Below are 22,627 nucleotides of genomic sequence, written 5' to 3' on the forward strand. Positions count from 1 at the left end.
TGTTTCTCTGTGTTGCAAAATAGGTTTTATTCATGCACAGACTGCAATTTTAATTTTTGGCCGAGTTTAAGCTTGCATTGCCTGAACCAAGTTTGTTATGTGCTGAAACGGCGTTTTCTGACATTTCAGGCTTTAACTTAAAAAATCATGCAAAACACTTCTAACACCTTCAGATATGTTTCTCTGTGTTGCAAAATAGGTTTTATTCATGCACAGACTGCAATTTTTATTTTGGACCGAGTTTCAGCTTGCATTGCCATAACCAAGTTTGTTATGTGCTGAAACGCCGTTTTCTGACATTTCAGGCTCTAACTTCAAAAATCATGCAAAACACTTTTAACACCTTCAAATATGTTTCTCTGTGTTGCAAAATAGGTTTTATTCATGCAGAGACTGCAATTTTAATTTTGGACCGAGTTTCAGCTTGCATTGCCAGAACCAAGTTTGTTAAGTGCTGAAACGCCGTTTTCTGACATTTCAGGCTCTAACTTCAAAAATCATGCAAAACACTTCTAACACCTTCAGATATGTTTCTCTGTGTTGCAAAATAGGTTTTATTCATGCACAGACTGCAATTTTTATTTTGGACCGAGTTTCAGCTTGCATTGCCATAACCAAGTTTGTTATGTGCTGAAACGCCGTTTTCTGACATTTCAGGCTCTAACTTCAAAAATCATGCAAAACACTTCTAACACCTTCAGATATGTTTCTCTGTGTTGCAAAATAGGTTTTATTCATGCACAGAGTGTAAATTTAAAGTGGGACAGAGATTCAGCTTGCATTGCCTGAACCAACTTTGTTCTGCGCTGAAAAGCTGTTTTCTGACATTTCAGGTTCTAACTTCAAAAATCATGCAAAACACTTCTAACAGCTTCAGATATGTTTCTCTGTGTTGCAAAATAGGTTTTATTCATGCACAGAGTGTAAATTTAAAGTGGGACAGAGATTCAGCTTGCATTGCTTGAACCAACTTTGTTCTGCGCTGAAACGCTGTTTTCTGACAGTTCAGGGTCTAACTTCAAAAATCATGCAAAACACTTCTAACAGCTTCAGATATGTTTCTCTGTGTTGCAAAATAGGTTTTATTCATGCACAGACTGCAATTTTAATTTTTGGCCGAGTTTAAGCTTGCATTGCCTGAACCAAGTTTGTTATGTGCTGAAACGGCGTTTTCTGACATTTCAGGCTCTAACTTCAAAAATCATGCAAAACACTTTTAACACCTTCAGATATGTTTCTCTGTGTTGCAAAATAGGTTTTATTCATGCAGAGACTGCAATTTTAATTTTGGACCGAGTTTCAGCTTGCATTGCCAGAACTAAGTTTGTTAAGTGCTGAAACGCCGTTTTCTGACATTTCAGGCTCTAACTTCAAAAATCATGCAAAACACTTCTAACACCTTCAGATATGTTTCTCTGTGTTGCAAAATAGGTTTTATTCATGCACAGACTGCAATATTAATTTTGGACCGAGTTTCAGCTTGCATTGCCAGAACCAAGTTTGTTAAGTGCTGAAACGCTGTTTTCTGACATTTCAGGCTTTAACTTAAAAAATCATGCAAAACACTTCTAACACCTTCAGATATGTTTCTCTGTGTTGCAAAATAGGTTTTATTCATGCACAGACTGCAATTTTAAGTTTTGGCCGAGTTTCAGCTTGCATTGCCTGAACCAAGTTTGTTATGTGCTGAAACGCTGTTTTCTGACATTTCAGGCTTTAACTTCAAAAATCATGCAAAACACTTCTAACACCTTCAGATATGTTTCTCTGTGTTGCAAAATAGGTTTTATTCATGCACAGACTGCAATTTTAATTTTTGGCCGAGTTTAAGCTTGCATTGCCTGAACCAAGTTTGTTATGTGCTGAAACGGCGTTTTCTGACATTTCAGGCTCTAACTTCAAAAATCATGCAAAACACTTCTAACACCTTCAGATATTTTTCTCTGTGTTGCAAAATAGGTTTTATTCATGCACAGACTGCAAATTTAAAGTGGGACAGAGATTCAGCTTGCATTGCCTGAACCAACTTTGTTCTGCGCTGAAAAGCTGTTTTCTGACATTTCAGGGTCTAACTTCAAAAATCATGCAAAACACTTCTAACAGCTTCAGATATGTTTCTCTGTGTTGCAAAATAGGTTTTATTCATGCACAGACTGCAATTTTAATTTTGGACCGAGTTTCAGCTTGCATTGCCAGAACCAAGTTTGTTAAGTGCTGAAACGCTGTTTTCTGACATTTCAGGCTCTAACTTAAAAAATCATGCAAAACACTTCTAACACCTTCAGATATGTTTCTCTGTGTTGCAAAATAGGTTTTATTCATGCACAGACTGCAATTTTAAGTTTTGGCCGAGTTTCAGCTTGCATTGCCTGAACCAAGTTTGTTATGTGCTGAAACGCTGTTTTCTGACATTTCAGGCTTTAACTTCAAAAATCATGCAAAACACTTCTAACACCTTCAGATATGTTTCTCTGTGTTGCAAAATAGGTTTTATTCATGCACAGACTGCAATTTTAATTTTGGACCGAGTTTCAGCTTGCATTGCCAGAACCAAGTTTGTTAAGTGCTGAAACGCCGTTTTCTGACATTTCAGGCTCTAACTTCAAAAATCATGCAAAACACTTCTAACACCTTCAGATATGTTTCTCTGTGTTGCAAAATAGGTTTTATTCATGCACAGACTGCAATATTAATTTTGGACCGAGTTTCAGCTTGCATTGCCAGAACCAAGTATGTTAAGTGCCGAAACGCTGTTTTCTGACATTTCAGGCTTTAACTTAAAAAATCATGCAAAACACTTCTAACACCTTCAGATATGTTTCTCTGTGTTGCAAAATAGGTTTTATTCATGCACAGACTGCAATTTTAATTTTGGGCCGAGTTTCAGCTTGCATTGCCTGAACCAAGTTTGTTATGTGCTGAAACGGCGTTTTCTGACATTTCAGGGTCTAACTTCAAAAATCATGCAAAACACTTCTAACAGCTTCAGATATGTTTCTCTGTGTTGCAAAATAGGTTTTATTCATGCACAGACTGCAATTTTAATTTTTGGCCGAGTTTAAGCTTGCATTGCCTGAACCAAGTTTGTTATGTGCTGAAACGGCGTTTTCTGACATTTCAGGCTTTAACTTAAAAAATCATGCAAAACACTTCTAACACCTTCAGATATGTTTCTCTGTGTTGCAAAATAGGTTTTATTCATGCACAGACTGCAATTTTTATTTTGGACCGAGTTTCAGCTTGCATTGCCATAACCAAGTTTGTTATGTGCTGAAACGCCGTTTTCTGACATTTCAGGCTCTAACTTCAAAAATCATGCAAAACACTTTTAACACCTTCAAATATGTTTCTCTGTGTTGCAAAATAGGTTTTATTCATGCAGAGACTGCAATTTTAATTTTGGACCGAGTTTCAGCTTGCATTGCCAGAACCAAGTTTGTTAAGTGCTGAAACGCCGTTTTCTGACATTTCAGGCTCTAACTTCAAAAATCATGCAAAACACTTCTAACACCTTCAGATATGTTTCTCTGTGTTGCAAAATAGGTTTTATTCATGCACAGACTGCAATTTTTATTTTGGACCGAGTTTCAGCTTGCATTGCCATAACCAAGTTTGTTATGTGCTGAAACGCCGTTTTCTGACATTTCAGGCTCTAACTTCAAAAATCATGCAAAACACTTCTAACACCTTCAGATATGTTTCTCTGTGTTGCAAAATAGGTTTTATTCATGCACAGAGTGTAAATTTAAAGTGGGACAGAGATTCAGCTTGCATTGCCTGAACCAACTTTGTTCTGCGCTGAAAAGCTGTTTTCTGACATTTCAGGTTCTAACTTCAAAAATCATGCAAAACACTTCTAACAGCTTCAGATATGTTTCTCTGTGTTGCAAAATAGGTTTTATTCATGCACAGAGTGTAAATTTAAAGTGGGACAGAGATTCAGCTTGCATTGCTTGAACCAACTTTGTTCTGCGCTGAAACGCTGTTTTCTGACAGTTCAGGGTCTAACTTCAAAAATCATGCAAAACACTTCTAACAGCTTCAGATATGTTTCTCTGTGTTGCAAAATAGGTTTTATTCATGCACAGACTGCAATTTTAATTTTTGGCCGAGTTTAAGCTTGCATTGCCTGAACCAAGTTTGTTATGTGCTGAAACGGCGTTTTCTGACATTTCAGGCTCTAACTTCAAAAATCATGCAAAACACTTTTAACACCTTCAGATATGTTTCTCTGTGTTGCAAAATAGGTTTTATTCATGCAGAGACTGCAATTTTAATTTTGGACCGAGTTTCAGCTTGCATTGCCAGAACCAAGTTTGTTAAGTGCTGAAACGCCGTTTTCTGACATTTCAGGCTCTAACTTCAAAAATCATGCAAAACACTTCTAACACCTTCAGATATGTTTCTCTGTGTTGCAAAATAGGTTTTATTCATGCACAGACTGCAATATTAATTTTGGACCGAGTTTCAGCTTGCATTGCCAGAACCAAGTTTGTTAAGTGCTGAAACGCTGTTTTCTGACATTTCAGGCTTTAACTTAAAAAATCATGCAAAACACTTCTAACACCTTCAGATATGTTTCTCTGTGTTGCAAAATAGGTTTTATTCATGCACAGACTGCAATTTTAAGTTTTGGCCGAGTTTCAGCTTGCATTGCCTGAACCAAGTTTGTTATGTGCTGAAACGCTGTTTTCTGACATTTCAGGCTTTAACTTCAAAAATCATGCAAAACACTTCTAACACCTTCAGATATGTTTCTCTGTGTTGCAAAATAGGTTTTATTCATGCACAGACTGCAATTTTAATTTTTGGCCGAGTTTCAGCTTGCATTGCCTGAACCAAGTTTGTTATGGGCTGAAACGGCGTTTTCTGACATTTCAGGCTCTAACTTCAAAAATCATGCAAAACACTTCTAACACCTTCAGATATGTTTCTCTGTGTTGCAAAATAGGTTTTATTCATGCACAGACTGCAAATATAAAGTGGGACAGAGATTCAGCTTGCATTGCCTGAACCAACTTTGTTCTGCGCTGAAAAGCTGTTTTCTGACATTTCAGGGTCTAACTTCAAAAATCATGCAAAACACTTCTAACAGCTTCAGATATGTTTCTCTGTGTTGCAAAATAGGTTTTATTCATGCACAGACTGCAATTTTAATTTTGGACCGAGTTTCAGCTTGCATTGCCAGAACCAAGTTTGTTAAGTGCTGAAACGCTGTTTTCTGACATTTCAGGCTCTAACTTAAAAAATCATGCAAAACACTTCTAACACCTTCAGATATGTTTCTCTGTGTTGCAAAATAGGTTTTATTCATGCAGAGACTGCAATTTTAATTTTGGACCGAGTTTCAGCTTGCATTGCCAGAACCAAGTTTGTTAAGTGCTGAAACGGCGTTTTCTGACATTTCAGGCTCTAACTTCAAAAATCATGCAAAACACTTCTAACACCTTCAGATATGTTTCTCTGTGTTGCAAAATAGGTTTTATTCATGCACAGACTGCAATTTTTATTTTGGACCGAGTTTCAGCTTGCATTGCCATAACCAAGTTTGTTATGTGCTGAAACGCCGTTTTCTGACATTTCAGGCTCTAACTTCAAAAATCATGCAAAACACTTCTAACACCTTCAGATATGTTTCTCTGTGTTGCAAAATAGGTTTTATTCATGCACAGAGTGTAAATTTAACGTGGGACAGAGATTCAGCTTGCATTGCCTGAACCAACTTTGTTCTGCGCTGAAAAGCTGTTTTCTGACATTTCAGGGTCTAACTTCAAAAATCATGCAAAACACTTCTAACAGCTTCAGATATGTTTCTCTATGTTGCAAAATAGGTTTTATTCATGCACAGACTGCAATTTTAATTTTGGACCGAGTTTCAGCTTGCATTGCTTGAACCAACTTTGTTCTGCGCTGAAACGCTGTTTTCTGACAGTTCAGGGTCTAACTTCAAAAATCATGCAAAACACTTCTAACAGCTTCAGATATGTTTCTCTGTGTTGCAAAATAGGTTTTATTCATGCACAGACTGCAATTTTAATTTTTGGCCGAGTTTAAGCTTGCATTGCCTGAACCAAGTTTGTTATGTGCTGAAACGGCGTTTTCTGACATTTCAGGCTCTAACTTCAAAAATCATGCAAAACACTTTTAACACCTTCAGATATGTTTCTCTGTGTTGCAAAATAGGTTTTATTCATGCAGAGACTGCAATTTTAATTTTGGACCGAGTTTCAGCTTGCATTGCCAGAACCAAGTTTGTTAAGTGCTGAAACGCCGTTTTCTGACATTTCAGGCTCTAACTTCAAAAATCATGCAAAACACTTCTAACACCTTCAGATATGTTTCTCTGTGTTGCAAAATAGGTTTTATTCATGCACAGACTGCAATTTTAATTTTGGACCGAGTTTCAGCTTGCATTGCCAGAACCAAGTTTGTTAAGTGCTGAAACGCTGTTTTCTGACATTTCAGGCTCTAACTTAAAAAATCATGCAAAACACTTCTAACACCTTCAGATATGTTTCTCTGTGTTGCAAAATAGGTTTTATTCATGCACAGACTGCAATTTTAAGTTTTGGCCGAGTTTCAGCTTGCATTGCCTGAACCAAGTTTGTTATGTGCTGAAACGCTGTTTTCTGACATTTCAGGCTTTAACTTCAAAAATCATGCAAAACACTTCTAACACCTTCAGATATGTTTCTCTGTGTTGCAAAATAGGTTTTATTCATGCACAGACTGCAATTTTAATTTTGGACCGAGTTTCAGCTTGCATTGCCAGAACCAAGTTTGTTAAGTGCTGAAACGCCGTTTTCTGACATTTCAGGCTCTAACTTCAAAAATCATGCAAAACACTTCTAACACCTTCAGATATGTTTCTCTGTGTTGCAAAATAGGTTTTATTCATGCACAGACTGCAATATTAATTTTGGACCGAGTTTCAGCTTGCATTGCCAGAACCAAGTATGTTAAGTGCCGAAACGCTGTTTTCTGACATTTCAGGCTTTAACTTAAAAAATCATGCAAAACACTTCTAACACCTTCAGATATGTTTCTCTGTGTTGCAAAATAGGTTTTATTCATGCACAGACTGCAATTTTAATTTTGGGCCGAGTTTCAGCTTGCATTGCCTGAACCAAGTTTGTTATGTGCTGAAACGGCGTTTTCTGACATTTCAGGGTCTAACTTCAAAAATCATGCAAAACACTTCTAACAGCTTCAGATATGTTTCTCTGTGTTGCAAAATAGGTTTTATTCATGCACAGACTGCAATTTTAATTTTTGGCCGAGTTTAAGCTTGCATTGCCTGAACCAAGTTTGTTATGTGCTGAAACGGCGTTTTCTGACATTTCAGGCTTTAACTTAAAAAATCATGCAAAACACTTCTAACACCTTCAGATATGTTTCTCTGTGTTGCAAAATAGGTTTTATTCATGCACAGACTGCAATTTTTATTTTGGACCGAGTTTCAGCTTGCATTGCCATAACCAAGTTTGTTATGTGCTGAAACGCCGTTTTCTGACATTTCAGGCTCTAACTTCAAAAATCATGCAAAACACTTTTAACACCTTCAAATATGTTTCTCTGTGTTGCAAAATAGGTTTTATTCATGCAGAGACTGCAATTTTAATTTTGGACCGAGTTTCAGCTTGCATTGCCAGAACCAAGTTTGTTAAGTGCTGAAACGCCGTTTTCTGACATTTCAGGCTCTAACTTCAAAAATCATGCAAAACACTTCTAACACCTTCAGATATGTTTCTCTGTGTTGCAAAATAGGTTTTATTCATGCACAGACTGCAATTTTTATTTTGGACCGAGTTTCAGCTTGCATTGCCATAACCAAGTTTGTTATGTGCTGAAACGCCGTTTTCTGACATTTCAGGCTCTAACTTCAAAAATCATGCAAAACACTTCTAACACCTTCAGATATGTTTCTCTGTGTTGCAAAATAGGTTTTATTCATGCACAGAGTGTAAATTTAAAGTGGGACAGAGATTCAGCTTGCATTGCCTGAACCAACTTTGTTCTGCGCTGAAAAGCTGTTTTCTGACATTTCAGGTTCTAACTTCAAAAATCATGCAAAACACTTCTAACAGCTTCAGATATGTTTCTCTGTGTTGCAAAATAGGTTTTATTCATGCACAGAGTGTAAATTTAAAGTGGGACAGAGATTCAGCTTGCATTGCTTGAACCAACTTTGTTCTGCGCTGAAACGCTGTTTTCTGACAGTTCAGGGTCTAACTTCAAAAATCATGCAAAACACTTCTAACAGCTTCAGATATGTTTCTCTGTGTTGCAAAATAGGTTTTATTCATGCACAGACTGCAATTTTAATTTTTGGCCGAGTTTAAGCTTGCATTGCCTGAACCAAGTTTGTTATGTGCTGAAACGGCGTTTTCTGACATTTCAGGCTCTAACTTCAAAAATCATGCAAAACACTTTTAACACCTTCAGATATGTTTCTCTGTGTTGCAAAATAGGTTTTATTCATGCAGAGACTGCAATTTTAATTTTGGACCGAGTTTCAGCTTGCATTGCCAGAACTAAGTTTGTTAAGTGCTGAAACGCCGTTTTCTGACATTTCAGGCTCTAACTTCAAAAATCATGCAAAACACTTCTAACACCTTCAGATATGTTTCTCTGTGTTGCAAAATAGGTTTTATTCATGCACAGACTGCAATATTAATTTTGGACCGAGTTTCAGCTTGCATTGCCAGAACCAAGTTTGTTAAGTGCTGAAACGCTGTTTTCTGACATTTCAGGCTTTAACTTAAAAAATCATGCAAAACACTTCTAACACCTTCAGATATGTTTCTCTGTGTTGCAAAATAGGTTTTATTCATGCACAGACTGCAATTTTAAGTTTTGGCCGAGTTTCAGCTTGCATTGCCTGAACCAAGTTTGTTATGTGCTGAAACGCTGTTTTCTGACATTTCAGGCTTTAACTTCAAAAATCATGCAAAACACTTCTAACACCTTCAGATATGTTTCTCTGTGTTGCAAAATAGGTTTTATTCATGCACAGACTGCAATTTTAATTTTTGGCCGAGTTTAAGCTTGCATTGCCTGAACCAAGTTTGTTATGTGCTGAAACGGCGTTTTCTGACATTTCAGGCTCTAACTTCAAAAATCATGCAAAACACTTCTAACACCTTCAGATATTTTTCTCTGTGTTGCAAAATAGGTTTTATTCATGCACAGACTGCAAATTTAAAGTGGGACAGAGATTCAGCTTGCATTGCCTGAACCAACTTTGTTCTGCGCTGAAAAGCTGTTTTCTGACATTTCAGGGTCTAACTTCAAAAATCATGCAAAACACTTCTAACAGCTTCAGATATGTTTCTCTGTGTTGCAAAATAGGTTTTATTCATGCACAGACTGCAATTTTAATTTTGGACCGAGTTTCAGCTTGCATTGCCAGAACCAAGTTTGTTAAGTGCTGAAACGCTGTTTTCTGACATTTCAGGCTCTAACTTAAAAAATCATGCAAAACACTTCTAACACCTTCAGATATGTTTCTCTGTGTTGCAAAATAGGTTTTATTCATGCACAGACTGCAATTTTAAGTTTTGGCCGAGTTTCAGCTTGCATTGCCTGAACCAAGTTTGTTATGTGCTGAAACGCTGTTTTCTGACATTTCAGGCTTTAACTTCAAAAATCATGCAAAACACTTCTAACACCTTCAGATATGTTTCTCTGTGTTGCAAAATAGGTTTTATTCATGCACAGACTGCAATTTTAATTTTGGACCGAGTTTCAACTTGCATTGCCAGAACCAAGTTTGTTAAGTGCTGAATTGCCGTTTTCTGACATTTCAGGCTCTAACTTCAAAAATCATGCAAAACACTTCTAACACCTTCAGATATGTTTCTCTGTGTTGCAAAATAGGTTTTATTCATGCACAATCTGCAATTTTTATTTTGGACCGAGTTTCAGCTTGCATTGCCATAACCAAGTTTGTTATGTGCTGAAACGCCGTTTTCTGACATTTCAGGCTCTAACTTCAAAAATCATGCAAAACACTTCTAACACCTTCAGATATGTTTCTCTGTGTTGCAAAATAGGTTTTATTCATGCACAGAGTGTAAATTTAAAGTGGGACAGAGATTCAGCTTGCATTGCCTGAACCAACTTTGTTCTGCGCTGAAAAGCTGTTTTCTGACATTTCAGGGTCTAACTTCAAAAATCATGCAAAACACTTCTAACAGCTTCAGATATGTTTCTCTGTGTTGCAAAATAGGTTTTATTCATGCACAGACTGCAATTTTAATTTTTGGCAGAGTTTAAGCTTGCATTGCCTGAACCAAGTTTGTTATGTGCTGAAACGGCGTTTTCTGACATTTCAGGCTCTAACTTCAAAAATCATGCAAAACACTTCTAACACCTTCAGATATGTTTCTCTGTGTTGCAAAATAGGTTTTATTCATGCACAGACTGCAATTTTTATTTTGGACCGAGTTTCAGCTTGCATTGCCATAACCAAGTTTGTTATGTGCTGAAACGCCGTTTTCTGACATTTCAGGCTCTAACTTCAAAAATCATGCAAAACACTTTTAACACCTTCAGATATGTTTCTCTGTGTTGCAAAATAGGTTTTATTCATGCACAGACTGCAATTTTTATTTTGGACCGAGTTTCAGCTTGCATTGCCATAACCAAGTTTGTTATGTGCTGAAACGCCGTTTTCTGACATTTCAGGCTCTAACTTCAAAAATCATGCAAAACACTTTTAACACCTTCAGATATGTTTCTCTGTGTTGCAAAATAGGTTTTATTCATGCAGAGACTGCAATTTTAATTTTGGACCGAGTTTCAGCTTGCATTGCCAGAACCAAGTTTGTTAAGTGCTGAAACGGCGTTTTCTGACATTTCAGGCTCTAACTTCAAAAATCATGCAAAACACTTCTAACACCTTCAGATATGTTTCTCTGTGTTGCAAAATAGGTTTTATTCATGCACAGACTGCAATTTTTATTTTGGACCGAGTTTCAGCTTGCATTGCCATAACCAAGTTTGTTATGTGCTGAAACGCCGTTTTCTGACATTTCAGGCTCTAACTTCAAAAATCATGAAAAAACACTTCTAACACCTTCAGATATGTTTCTCTGTGCTGCAAAATAGGTTTTATTCATGCACAGAGTGTAAATTTAAAGTGGGACAGAGATTCAGCTTGCATTGCCTGAACCAACTTTGTTCTGCGCTGAAAAGCTGTTTTCTGACATTTCAGGTTCTAACTTCAAAAATCATGCAAAACACTTCTAACAGCTTCAGATATGTTTCTCTGTGTTGCAAAATAGGTTTTATTCATGCACAGAGTGTAAATTTAAAGTGGGACAGAGATTCAGCTTGCATTGCTTGAACCAACTTTGTTCTGCGCTGAAACGCTGTTTTCTGACAGTTCAGGGTCTAACTTCAAAAATCATGCAAAACACTTCTAACAGCTTCAGATATGTTTCTCTGTGTTGCAAAATAGGTTTTATTCATGCACAGACTGCAATTTTAATTTTTGGCCGAGTTTAAGCTTGCATTGCCTGAACCAAGTTTGTTATGTGCTGAAACGGCGTTTTCTGACATTTCAGGCTCTAACTTCAAAAATCATGCAAAACACTTTTAACACCTTCAGATATGTTTCTCTGTGTTGCAAAATAGGTTTTATTCATGCAGAGACTGCAATTTTAATTTTGGACCGAGTTTCAGCTTGCATTGCCAGAACCAAGTTTGTTAAGTGCTGAAACGCCGTTTTCTGACATTTCAGGCTCTAACTTCAAAAATCATGCAAAACACTTCTAACACCTTCAGATATGTTTCTCTGTGTTGCAAAATAGGTTTTATTCATGCACAGACTGCAATATTAATTTTGGACCGAGTTTCAGCTTGCATTGCCAGAACCAAGTTTGTTAAGTGCTGAAACGCTGTTTTCTGACATTTCAGGCTTTAACTTAAAAAATCATGCAAAACACTTCTAACACCTTCAGATATGTTTCTCTGTGTTGCAAAATAGGTTTTATTCATGCACAGACTGCAATTTTAAGTTTTGGCCGAGTTTCAGCTTGCATTGCCTGAACCAAGTTTGTTATGTGCTGAAACGCTGTTTTCTGACATTTCAGGCTTTAACTTCAAAAATCATGCAAAACACTTCTAACACCTTCAGATATGTTTCTCTGTGTTGCAAAATAGGTTTTATTCATGCACAGACTGCAATTTTAATTTTTGGCCGAGTTTCAGCTTGCATTGCCTGAACCAAGTTTGTTATGGGCTGAAACGGCGTTTTCTGACATTTCAGGCTCTAACTTCAAAAATCATGCAAAACACTTCTAACACCTTCAGATATGTTTCTCTGTGTTGCAAAATAGGTTTTATTCATGCACAGACTGCAAATATAAAGTGGGACAGAGATTCAGCTTGCATTGCCTGAACCAACTTTGTTCTGCGCTGAAAAGCTGTTTTCTGACATTTCAGGGTCTAACTTCAAAAATCATGCAAAACACTTCTAACAGCTTCAGATATGTTTCTCTGTGTTGCAAAATAGGTTTTATTCATGCACAGACTGCAATTTTAATTTTGGACCGAGTTTCAGCTTGCATTGCCAGAACCAAGTTTGTTAAGTGCTGAAACGCTGTTTTCTGACATTTCAGGCTCTAACTTAAAAAATCATGCAAAACACTTCTAACACCTTCAGATATGTTTCTCTGTGTTGCAAAATAGGTTTTATTCATGCAGAGACTGCAATTTTAATTTTGGACCGAGTTTCAGCTTGCATTGCCTGAACCAAGTTTGTTAAGTGCTGAAACGGCGTTTTCTGACATTTCAGGCTCTAACTTCAAAAATCATGCAAAACACTTCTAACACCTTCAGATATGTTTCTCTGTGTTGCAAAATAGGTTTTATTCATGCACAGACTGCAATTTTTATTTTGGACCGAGTTTCAGCTTGCATTGCCATAACCAAGTTTGTTATGTGCTGAAACGCCGTTTTCTGACATTTCAGGCTCTAACTTCAAAAATCATGCAAAACACTTCTAACACCTTCAGATATGTTTCTCTGTGTTGCAAAATAGGTTTTATTCATGCACAGAGTGTAAATTTAACGTGGGACAGAGATTCAGCTTGCATTGCCTGAACCAACTTTGTTCTGCGCTGAAAAGCTGTTTTCTGACATTTCAGGGTCTAACTTCAAAAATCATGCAAAACACTTCTAACAGCTTCAGATATGTTTCTCTATGTTGCAAAATAGGTTTTATTCATGCACAGACTGCAATTTTAATTTTGGACCGAGTTTCAGCTTGCATTGCTTGAACCAACTTTGTTCTGCGCTGAAACGCTGTTTTCTGACAGTTCAGGGTCTAACTTCAAAAATCATGCAAAACACTTCTAACAGCTTCAGATATGTTTCTCTGTGTTGCAAAATAGGTTTTATTCATGCACAGACTGCAATTTTAATTTTTGGCCGAGTTTAAGCTTGCATTGCCTGAACCAAGTTTGTTATGTGCTGAAACGGCGTTTTCTGACATTTCAGGCTCTAACTTCAAAAATCATGCAAAACACTTTTAACACCTTCAGATATGTTTCTCTGTGTTGCAAAATAGGTTTTATTCATGCAGAGACTGCAATTTTAATTTTGGACCGAGTTTCAGCTTGCATTGCCAGAACCAAGTTTGTTAAGTGCTGAAACGCCGTTTTCTGACATTTCAGGCTCTAACTTCAAAAATCATGCAAAACACTTCTAACACCTTCAGATATGTTTCTCTGTGTTGCAAAATAGGTTTTATTCATGCACAGACTGCAATTTTAATTTTGGACCGAGTTTCAGCTTGCATTGCCAGAACCAAGTTTGTTAAGTGCTGAAACGCTGTTTTCTGACATTTCAGGCTCTAACTTAAAAAATCATGCAAAACACTTCTAACACCTTCAGATATGTTTCTCTGTGTTGCAAAATAGGTTTTATTCATGCACAGACTGCAATTTTAAGTTTTGGCCGAGTTTCAGCTTGCATTGCCTGAACCAAGTTTGTTATGTGCTGAAACGCTGTTTTCTGACATTTCAGGCTTTAACTTCAAAAATCATGCAAAACACTTCTAACACCTTCAGATATGTTTCTCTGTGTTGCAAAATAGGTTTTATTCATGCACAGACTGCAATTTTAATTTTGGACCGAGTTTCAGCTTGCATTGCCAGAACCAAGTTTGTTAAGTGCTGAAACGCCGTTTTCTGACATTTCAGGCTCTAACTTCAAAAATCATGCAAAACACTTCTAACACCTTCAGATATGTTTCTCTGTGTTGCAAAATAGGTTTTATTCATGCACAGACTGCAATATTAATTTTGGACCGAGTTTCAGCTTGCATTGCCAGAACCAAGTATGTTAAGTGCCGAAACGCTGTTTTCTGACATTTCAGGCTTTAACTTAAAAAATCATGCAAAACACTTCTAACACCTTCAGATATGTTTCTCTGTGTTGCAAAATAGGTTTTATTCATGCACAGACTGCAATTTTAATTTTGGGCCGAGTTTCAGCTTGCATTGCCTGAACCAAGTTTGTTATGTGCTGAAACGGCGTTTTCTGACATTTCAGGGTCTAACTTCAAAAATCATGCAAAACACTTCTAACAGCTTCAGATATGTTTCTCTGTGTTGCAAAATAGGTTTTATTCATGCACAGACTGCAATTTTAATTTTTGGCCGAGTTTAAGCTTGCATTGCCTGAACCAAGTTTGTTATGTGCTGAAACGGCGTTTTCTGACATTTCAGGCTTTAACTTAAAAAATCATGCAAAACACTTCTAACACCTTCAGATATGTTTCTCTGTGTTGCAAAATAGGTTTTATTCATGCACAGACTGCAATTTTTATTTTGGACCGAGTTTCAGCTTGCATTGCCATAACCAAGTTTGTTATGTGCTGAAACGCCGTTTTCTGACATTTCAGGCTCTAACTTCAAAAATCATGCAAAACACTTTTAACACCTTCAAATATGTTTCTCTGTGTTGCAAAATAGGTTTTATTCATGCAGAGACTGCAATTTTAATTTTGGACCGAGTTTCAGCTTGCATTGCCAGAACCAAGTTTGTTAAGTGCTGAAACGCCGTTTTCTGACATTTCAGGCTCTAACTTCAAAAATCATGCAAAACACTTCTAACACCTTCAGATATGTTTCTCTGTGTTGCAAAATAGGTTTTATTCATGCACAGACTGCAATTTTTATTTTGGACCGAGTTTCAGCTTGCATTGCCATAACCAAGTTTGTTATGTGCTGAAACGCCGTTTTCTGACATTTCAGGCTCTAACTTCAAAAATCATGCAAAACACTTCTAACACCTTCAGATATGTTTCTCTGTGTTGCAAAATAGGTTTTATTCATGCACAGAGTGTAAATTTAAAGTGGGACAGAGATTCAGCTTGCATTGCCTGAACCAACTTTGTTCTGCGCTGAAAAGCTGTTTTCTGACATTTCAGGTTCTAACTTCAAAAATCATGCAAAACACTTCTAACAGCTTCAGATATGTTTCTCTGTGTTGCAAAATAGGTTTTATTCATGCACAGAGTGTAAATTTAAAGTGGGACAGAGATTCAGCTTGCATTGCTTGAACCAACTTTGTTCTGCGCTGAAACGCTGTTTTCTGACAGTTCAGGGTCTAACTTCAAAAATCATGCAAAACACTTCTAACAGCTTCAGATATGTTTCTCTGTGTTGCAAAATAGGTTTTATTCATGCACAGACTGCAATTTTAATTTTTGGCCGAGTTTAAGCTTGCATTGCCTGAACCAAGTTTGTTATGTGCTGAAACGGCGTTTTCTGACATTTCAGGCTCTAACTTCAAAAATCATGCAAAACACTTTTAACACCTTCAGATATGTTTCTCTGTGTTGCAAAATAGGTTTTATTCATGCAGAGACTGCAATTTTAATTTTGGACCGAGTTTCAGCTTGCATTGCCAGAACTAAGTTTGTTAAGTGCTGAAACGCCGTTTTCTGACATTTCAGGCTCTAACTTCAAAAATCATGCAAAACACTTCTAACACCTTCAGATATGTTTCTCTGTGTTGCAAAATAGGTTTTATTCATGCACAGACTGCAATATTAATTTTGGACCGAGTTTCAGCTTGCATTGCCAGAACCAAGTTTGTTAAGTGCTGAAACGCTGTTTTCTGACATTTCAGGCTTTAACTTAAAAAATCATGCAAAACACTTCTAACACCTTCAGATATGTTTCTCTGTGTTGCAAAATAGGTTTTATTCATGCACAGACTGCAATTTTAAGTTTTGGCCGAGTTTCAGCTTGCATTGCCTGAACCAAGTTTGTTATGTGCTGAAACGCTGTTTTCTGACATTTCAGGCTTTAACTTCAAAAATCATGCAAAACACTTCTAACACCTTCAGATATGTTTCTCTGTGTTGCAAAATAGGTTTTATTCATGCACAGACTGCAATTTTAATTTTTGGCCGAGTTTAAGCTTGCATTGCCTGAACCAAGTTTGTTATGTGCTGAAACGGCGTTTTCTGACATTTCAGGCTCTAACTTCAAAAATCATGCAAAACACTTCTAACACCTTCAGATATTTTTCTCTGTGTTGCAAAATAGGTTTTATTCATGCACAGACTGCAAATTTAAAGTGGGACAGAGATTCAGCTTGCATTGCCTGAACCAACTTTGTTCTGCGCTGAAAAGCTGTTTTCTGACATTTCAGGGTCTAACTTCAAAAATCATGCAAAACACTTCTAACAGCTTCAGATATGTTTCTCTGTGTTGCAAAATAGGTTTTATTCATGCACAGACTGCAATTTTAATTTTGGACCGAGTTTCAGCTTGCATTGCCAGAACCAAGTTTGTTAAGTGCTGAAACGCTGTTTTCTGACATTTCAGGCTCTAACTTAAAAAATCATGCAAAACACTTCTAACACCTTCAGATATGTTTCTCTGTGTTGCAAAATAGGTTTTATTCATGCACAGACTGCAATTTTAAGTTTTGGCCGAGTTTCAGCTTGCATTGCCTGAACCAAGTTTGTTATGTGCTGAAACGCTGTTTTCTGACATTTCAGGCTTTAACTTCAAAAATCATGCAAAACACTTCTAACACCTTCAGATATGTTTCTCTGTGTTGCAAAATAGGTTTTATTCATGCACAGACTGCAATTTTAATTTTGGACCGAGTTTCAGCTTGCATTGCCAGAACCAAGTTTGTTAAGTGCTGAAACGCCGTTTTCTGACATTTCAGGCTCTAACTTCAAAAATCATGCAAAACACTTCTAACACCTTCAGATATGTTTCTCTGTGTTGCAAAATAGGTTTTATTCATGCACAATCTGCAATTTTTATTTTGGACCGAGTTTCAGCTTGCATTGCCATAACCAAGTTTGTTATGTGCTGAAACGCCGTTTTCTGACATTTCAGGCTCTAACTTCAAAAATCATGCAAAACACTTCTAACACCTTCAGATATGTTTCTCTGTGTTGCAAAATAGGTTTTATTCATGCACAGAGTGTAAATTTAAAGTGGGACAGAGATTCAGCTTGCATTGCCTGAACCAACTTTGTTCTGCGCTGAAAAGCTGTTTTCTGACATTTCAGGGTCTAACTTCAAAAATCATGCAAAACACTTCTAACAGCTTCAGATATGTTTCTCTGTGTTGCAAAATAGGTTTTATTCATGCACAGACTGCAATTTTAATTTTTGGCAGAGTTTAAGCTTGCATTGCCTGAACCAAGTTTGTTATGTGCTGAAACGGCGTTTTCTGACATTTCAGGCTCTAACTTCAAAAATCATGCAAAACACTTCTAACACCTTCAGATATGTTTCTCTGTGTTGCAAAATAGGTTTTATTCATGCACAGACTGCAATTTTTATTTTGGACCGAGTTTCAGCTTGCATTGCCATAACCAAGTTTGTTATGTGCTGAAACGCCGTTTTCTGACATTTCAGGCTCTAACTTCAAAAATCATGCAAAACACTTTTAACACCTTCAGATATGTTTCTCTGTGTTGCAAAATAGGTTTTATTCATGCACAGACTGCAATTTTTATTTTGGACCGAGTTTCAGCTTGCATTGCCATAACCAAGTTTGTTATGTGCTGAAACGCCGTTTTCTGACATTTCAGGCTCTAACTTCAAAAATCATGCAAAACACTTTTAACACCTTCAGATATGTTTCTCTGTGTTGCAAAATAGGTTTTATTCATGCAGAGACTGCAATTTTAATTTTGGACCGAGTTTCAGCTTGCATTGCCAGAACCAAGTTTGTTAAGTGCTGAAACGGCGTTTTCTGACATTTCAGGCTCTAACTTCAAAAATCATGCAAAACACTTCTAACACCTTCAGATATGTTTCTCTGTGTTGCAAAATAGGTTTTATTCATGCACAGACTGCAATTTTTATTTTGGACCGAGTTTCAGCTTGCATTGCCATAACCAAGTTTGTTATGTGCTGAAACGCCGTTTTCTGACATTTCAGGCTCTAACTTCAAAAATCATGCAAAACACTTCTAACACCTTCAGATATGTTTCTCTGTGTTGCAAAATAGGTTTTATTCATGCACAGAGTGTAAATTTAAAGTGGGACAGAGATTCAGCTTGCATTGCCTGAACCAACTTTGTTCTGCGCTGAAAAGCTGTTTTCTGACATTTCAGGGTCTAACTTCAAAAATCATGCAAAACACTTCTAACAGCTTCAGATATGTTTCTCTGTGTTGCAAAATAGGTTTTATTCATGCACAGACTGCAATTTTAATTTTTGGCAGAGTTTAAGCTTGCATTGCCTGAACCAAGTTTGTTATGTGCTGAAACGGCGTTTTCTGACATTTCAGGCTCTAACTTCAAAAATCATGCAAAACACTTCTAACACCTTCAGATATGTTTCTCTGTGTTGCAAAATAGGTTTTATTCATGCACAGACTGCAATTTTTATTTTGGACCGAGTTTCAGCTTGCATTGCCATAACCAAGTTTGTTATGTGCTGAAACGCCGTTTTCTGACATTTCAGGCTCTAACTTCAAAAATCATGCAAAACACTTGTAACACCTTCAGATATGTTTCTCTGTGTTGCAAAATAGGTTTTATTCATGCACAGACTGCAATATTAATTTTGGACCGAGTTTCAGCTTGCATTGCCAGAACCAAGTATGTTAAGTGCCGAAACGCTGTTTTCTGACATTTCAGGCTTTAACTTAAAAAATCATGCAAAACACTTCTAACACCTTCAGATATGTTTCTCTGTGTTGCAAAATAGGTTTTATTCATGCACAGACTGCAATTTTAATTTTGGGCCGAGTTTCAGCTTGCATTGCCTGAACCAAGTTTGTTATGTGCTGAAACGGCGTTTTCTGACATTTCAGGGTCTAACTTCAAAAATCATGCAAAACACTTCTAACAGCTTCAGATATGTTTCTCTGTGTTGCAAAATAGGTTTTATTCATGCACAGACTGCAATTTTAATTTTTGGCCGAGTTTAAGCTTGCATTGCCTGAACCAAGTTTGTTATGTGCTGAAACGGCGTTTTCTGACATTTCAGACTCTAACTTCAAAAATCATGCAAAACACTTCTAACACCTTCAGATATGTTTCTCTGTGTTGCAAAATAGGTTTTATTCATGCACAGACTGCAATTTTTATTTTGGACCGAGTTTCAGCTTGCATTGCCAGAACCAAGTTTGTTAAGTGCTGAAACGCCGTTTTCTGACATTTCAGGCTCTAACTTCAAAAATCATGCAAAACACTTCTAACACCTTCAGATATGTTTCTCTGTGTTGCAAAATAGGTTTTATTCATGCACAGACTGCAATTTTTATTTTGGACCGAGTTTCAGCTTGCATTGCCATAACCAAGTTTGTTATGTGCTGAAACGCCGTTTTCTGACATTTCAGGCTCTAACTTCAAAAATCATGCAAAACACTTTTAACACCTTCAGATATGTTTCTCTGTGTTGCAAAATAGGTTTTATTCATGCAGAGACTGCAATTTTAATTTTGGACCGAGTTTCAGCTTGCATTGCCAGAACCAAGTTTGTTAAGTGCTGAAACGGCGTTTTCTGACATTTCAGGCTCTAACTTCAAAAATCATGCAAAACACTTCTAACACCTTCAGATATGTTTCTCTGTGTTGCAAAATAGGTTTTATTCATGCACAGACTGCAATTTTTATTTTGGACCGAGTTTCAGCTTGCATTGCCATAACCAAGTTTGTTATGTGCTGAAACGCCGTTTTCTGACATTTCAGGCTCTAACTTCAAAAATCATGCAAAACACTTCTAACACCTTCAGATATGTTTCTCTGTGTTGCAAAATAGGTTTTATTCATGCACAGAGTGTAAATTTAACGTGGGACAGAGATTCAGCTTGCATTGCCTGAACCAACTTTGTTCTGCGCTGAAAAGCTGTTTTCTGACATTTCAGGGTCTAACTTCAAAAATCATGCAAAACACTTCTAACAGCTTCAGATATGTTTCTCTATGTTGCAAAATAGGTTTTATTCATGCACAGACTGCAATTTTAATTTTGGACCGAGTTTCAGCTTGCATTGCTTGAACCAACTTTGTTCTGCGCTGAAACGCTGTTTTCTGACAGTTCAGGGTCTAACTTCAAAAATCATGCAAAACACTTCTAACAGCTTCAGATATGTTTCTCTGTGTTGCAAAATAGGTTTTATTCATGCACAGACTGCAATTTTAATTTTTGGCCGAGTTTAAGCTTGCATTGCCTGAACCAAGTTTGTTATGTGCTGAAACGGCGTTTTCTGACATTTCAGGCTCTAACTTCAAAAATCATGCAAAACACTTTTAACACCTTCAGATATGTTTCTCTGTGTTGCAAAATAGGTTTTATTCATGCAGAGACTGCAATTTTAATTTTGGACCGAGTTTCAGCTTGCATTGCCAGAACCAAGTTTGTTAAGTGCTGAAACGCCGTTTTCTGACATTTCAGGCTCTAACTTCAAAAATCATGCAAAACACTTCTAACACCTTCAGATATGTTTCTCTGTGTTGCAAAATAGGTTTTATTCATGCACAGACTGCAATTTTAATTTTGGACCGAGTTTCAGCTTGCATTGCCAGAACCAAGTTTGTTAAGTGCTGAAACGCTGTTTTCTGACATTTCAGGCTCTAACTTAAAAAATCATGCAAAACACTTCTAACACCTTCAGATATGTTTCTCTGTGTTGCAAAATAGGTTTTATTCATGCACAGACTGCAATTTTAAGTTTTGGCCGAGTTTCAGCTTGCATTGCCTGAACCAAGTTTGTTATGTGCTGAAACGCTGTTTTCTGACATTTCAGGCTTTAACTTCAAAAATCATGCAAAACACTTCTAACACCTTCAGATATGTTTCTCTGTGTTGCAAAATAGGTTTTATTCATGCACAGACTGCAATTTTAATTTTGGACCGAGTTTCAGCTTGCATTGCCAGAACCAAGTTTGTTAAGTGCTGAAACGCCGTTTTCTGACATTTCAGGCTCTAACTTCAAAAATCATGCAAAACACTTCTAACACCTTCAGATATGTTTCTCTGTGTTGCAAAATAGGTTTTATTCATGCACAGACTGCAATATTAATTTTGGACCGAGTTTCAGCTTGCATTGCCAGAACCAAGTATGTTAAGTGCCGAAACGCTGTTTTCTGACATTTCAGGCTTTAACTTAAAAAATCATGCAAAACACTTCTAACACCTTCAGATATGTTTCTCTGTGTTGCAAAATAGGTTTTATTCATGCACAGACTGCAATTTTAATTTTGGGCCGAGTTTCAGCTTGCATTGCCTGAACCAAGTTTGTTATGTGCTGAAACGGCGTTTTCTGACATTTCAGGGTCTAACTTCAAAAATCATGCAAAACACTTCTAACAGCTTCAGATATGTTTCTCTGTGTTGCAAAATAGGTTTTATTCATGCACAGACTGCAATTTTAATTTTTGGCCGAGTTTAAGCTTGCATTGCCTGAACCAAGTTTGTTATGTGCTGAAACGGCGTTTTCTGACATTTCAGGCTTTAACTTAAAAAATCATGCAAAACACTTCTAACACCTTCAGATATGTTTCTCTGTGTTGCAAAATAGGTTTTATTCATGCACAGACTGCAATTTTTATTTTGGACCGAGTTTCAGCTTGCATTGCCATAACCAAGTTTGTTATGTGCTGAAACGCCGTTTTCTGACATTTCAGGCTCTAACTTCAAAAATCATGCAAAACACTTTTAACACCTTCAAATATGTTTCTCTGTGTTGCAAAATAGGTTTTATTCATGCAGAGACTGCAATTTTAATTTTGGACCGAGTTTCAGCTTGCATTGCCAGAACCAAGTTTGTTAAGTGCTGAAACGCCGTTTTCTGACATTTCAGGCTCTAACTTCAAAAATCATGCAAAACACTTCTAACACCTTCAGATATGTTTCTCTGTGTTGCAAAATAGGTTTTATTCATGCACAGACTGCAATTTTTATTTTGGACCGAGTTTCAGCTTGCATTGCCATAACCAAGTTTGTTATGTGCTGAAACGCCGTTTTCTGACATTTCAGGCTCTAACTTCAAAAATCATGCAAAACACTTCTAACACCTTCAGATATGTTTCTCTGTGTTGCAAAATAGGTTTTATTCATGCACAGAGTGTAAATTTAAAGTGGGACAGAGATTCAGCTTGCATTGCCTGAACCAACTTTGTTC

Source organism: Garra rufa, unplaced genomic scaffold, assembly GCF_049309525.1.
Source record: "Garra rufa unplaced genomic scaffold, GarRuf1.0 hap1_unplaced_002, whole genome shotgun sequence".
Classification (NCBI taxonomy): domain Eukaryota; kingdom Metazoa; phylum Chordata; class Actinopteri; order Cypriniformes; family Cyprinidae; genus Garra; species Garra rufa.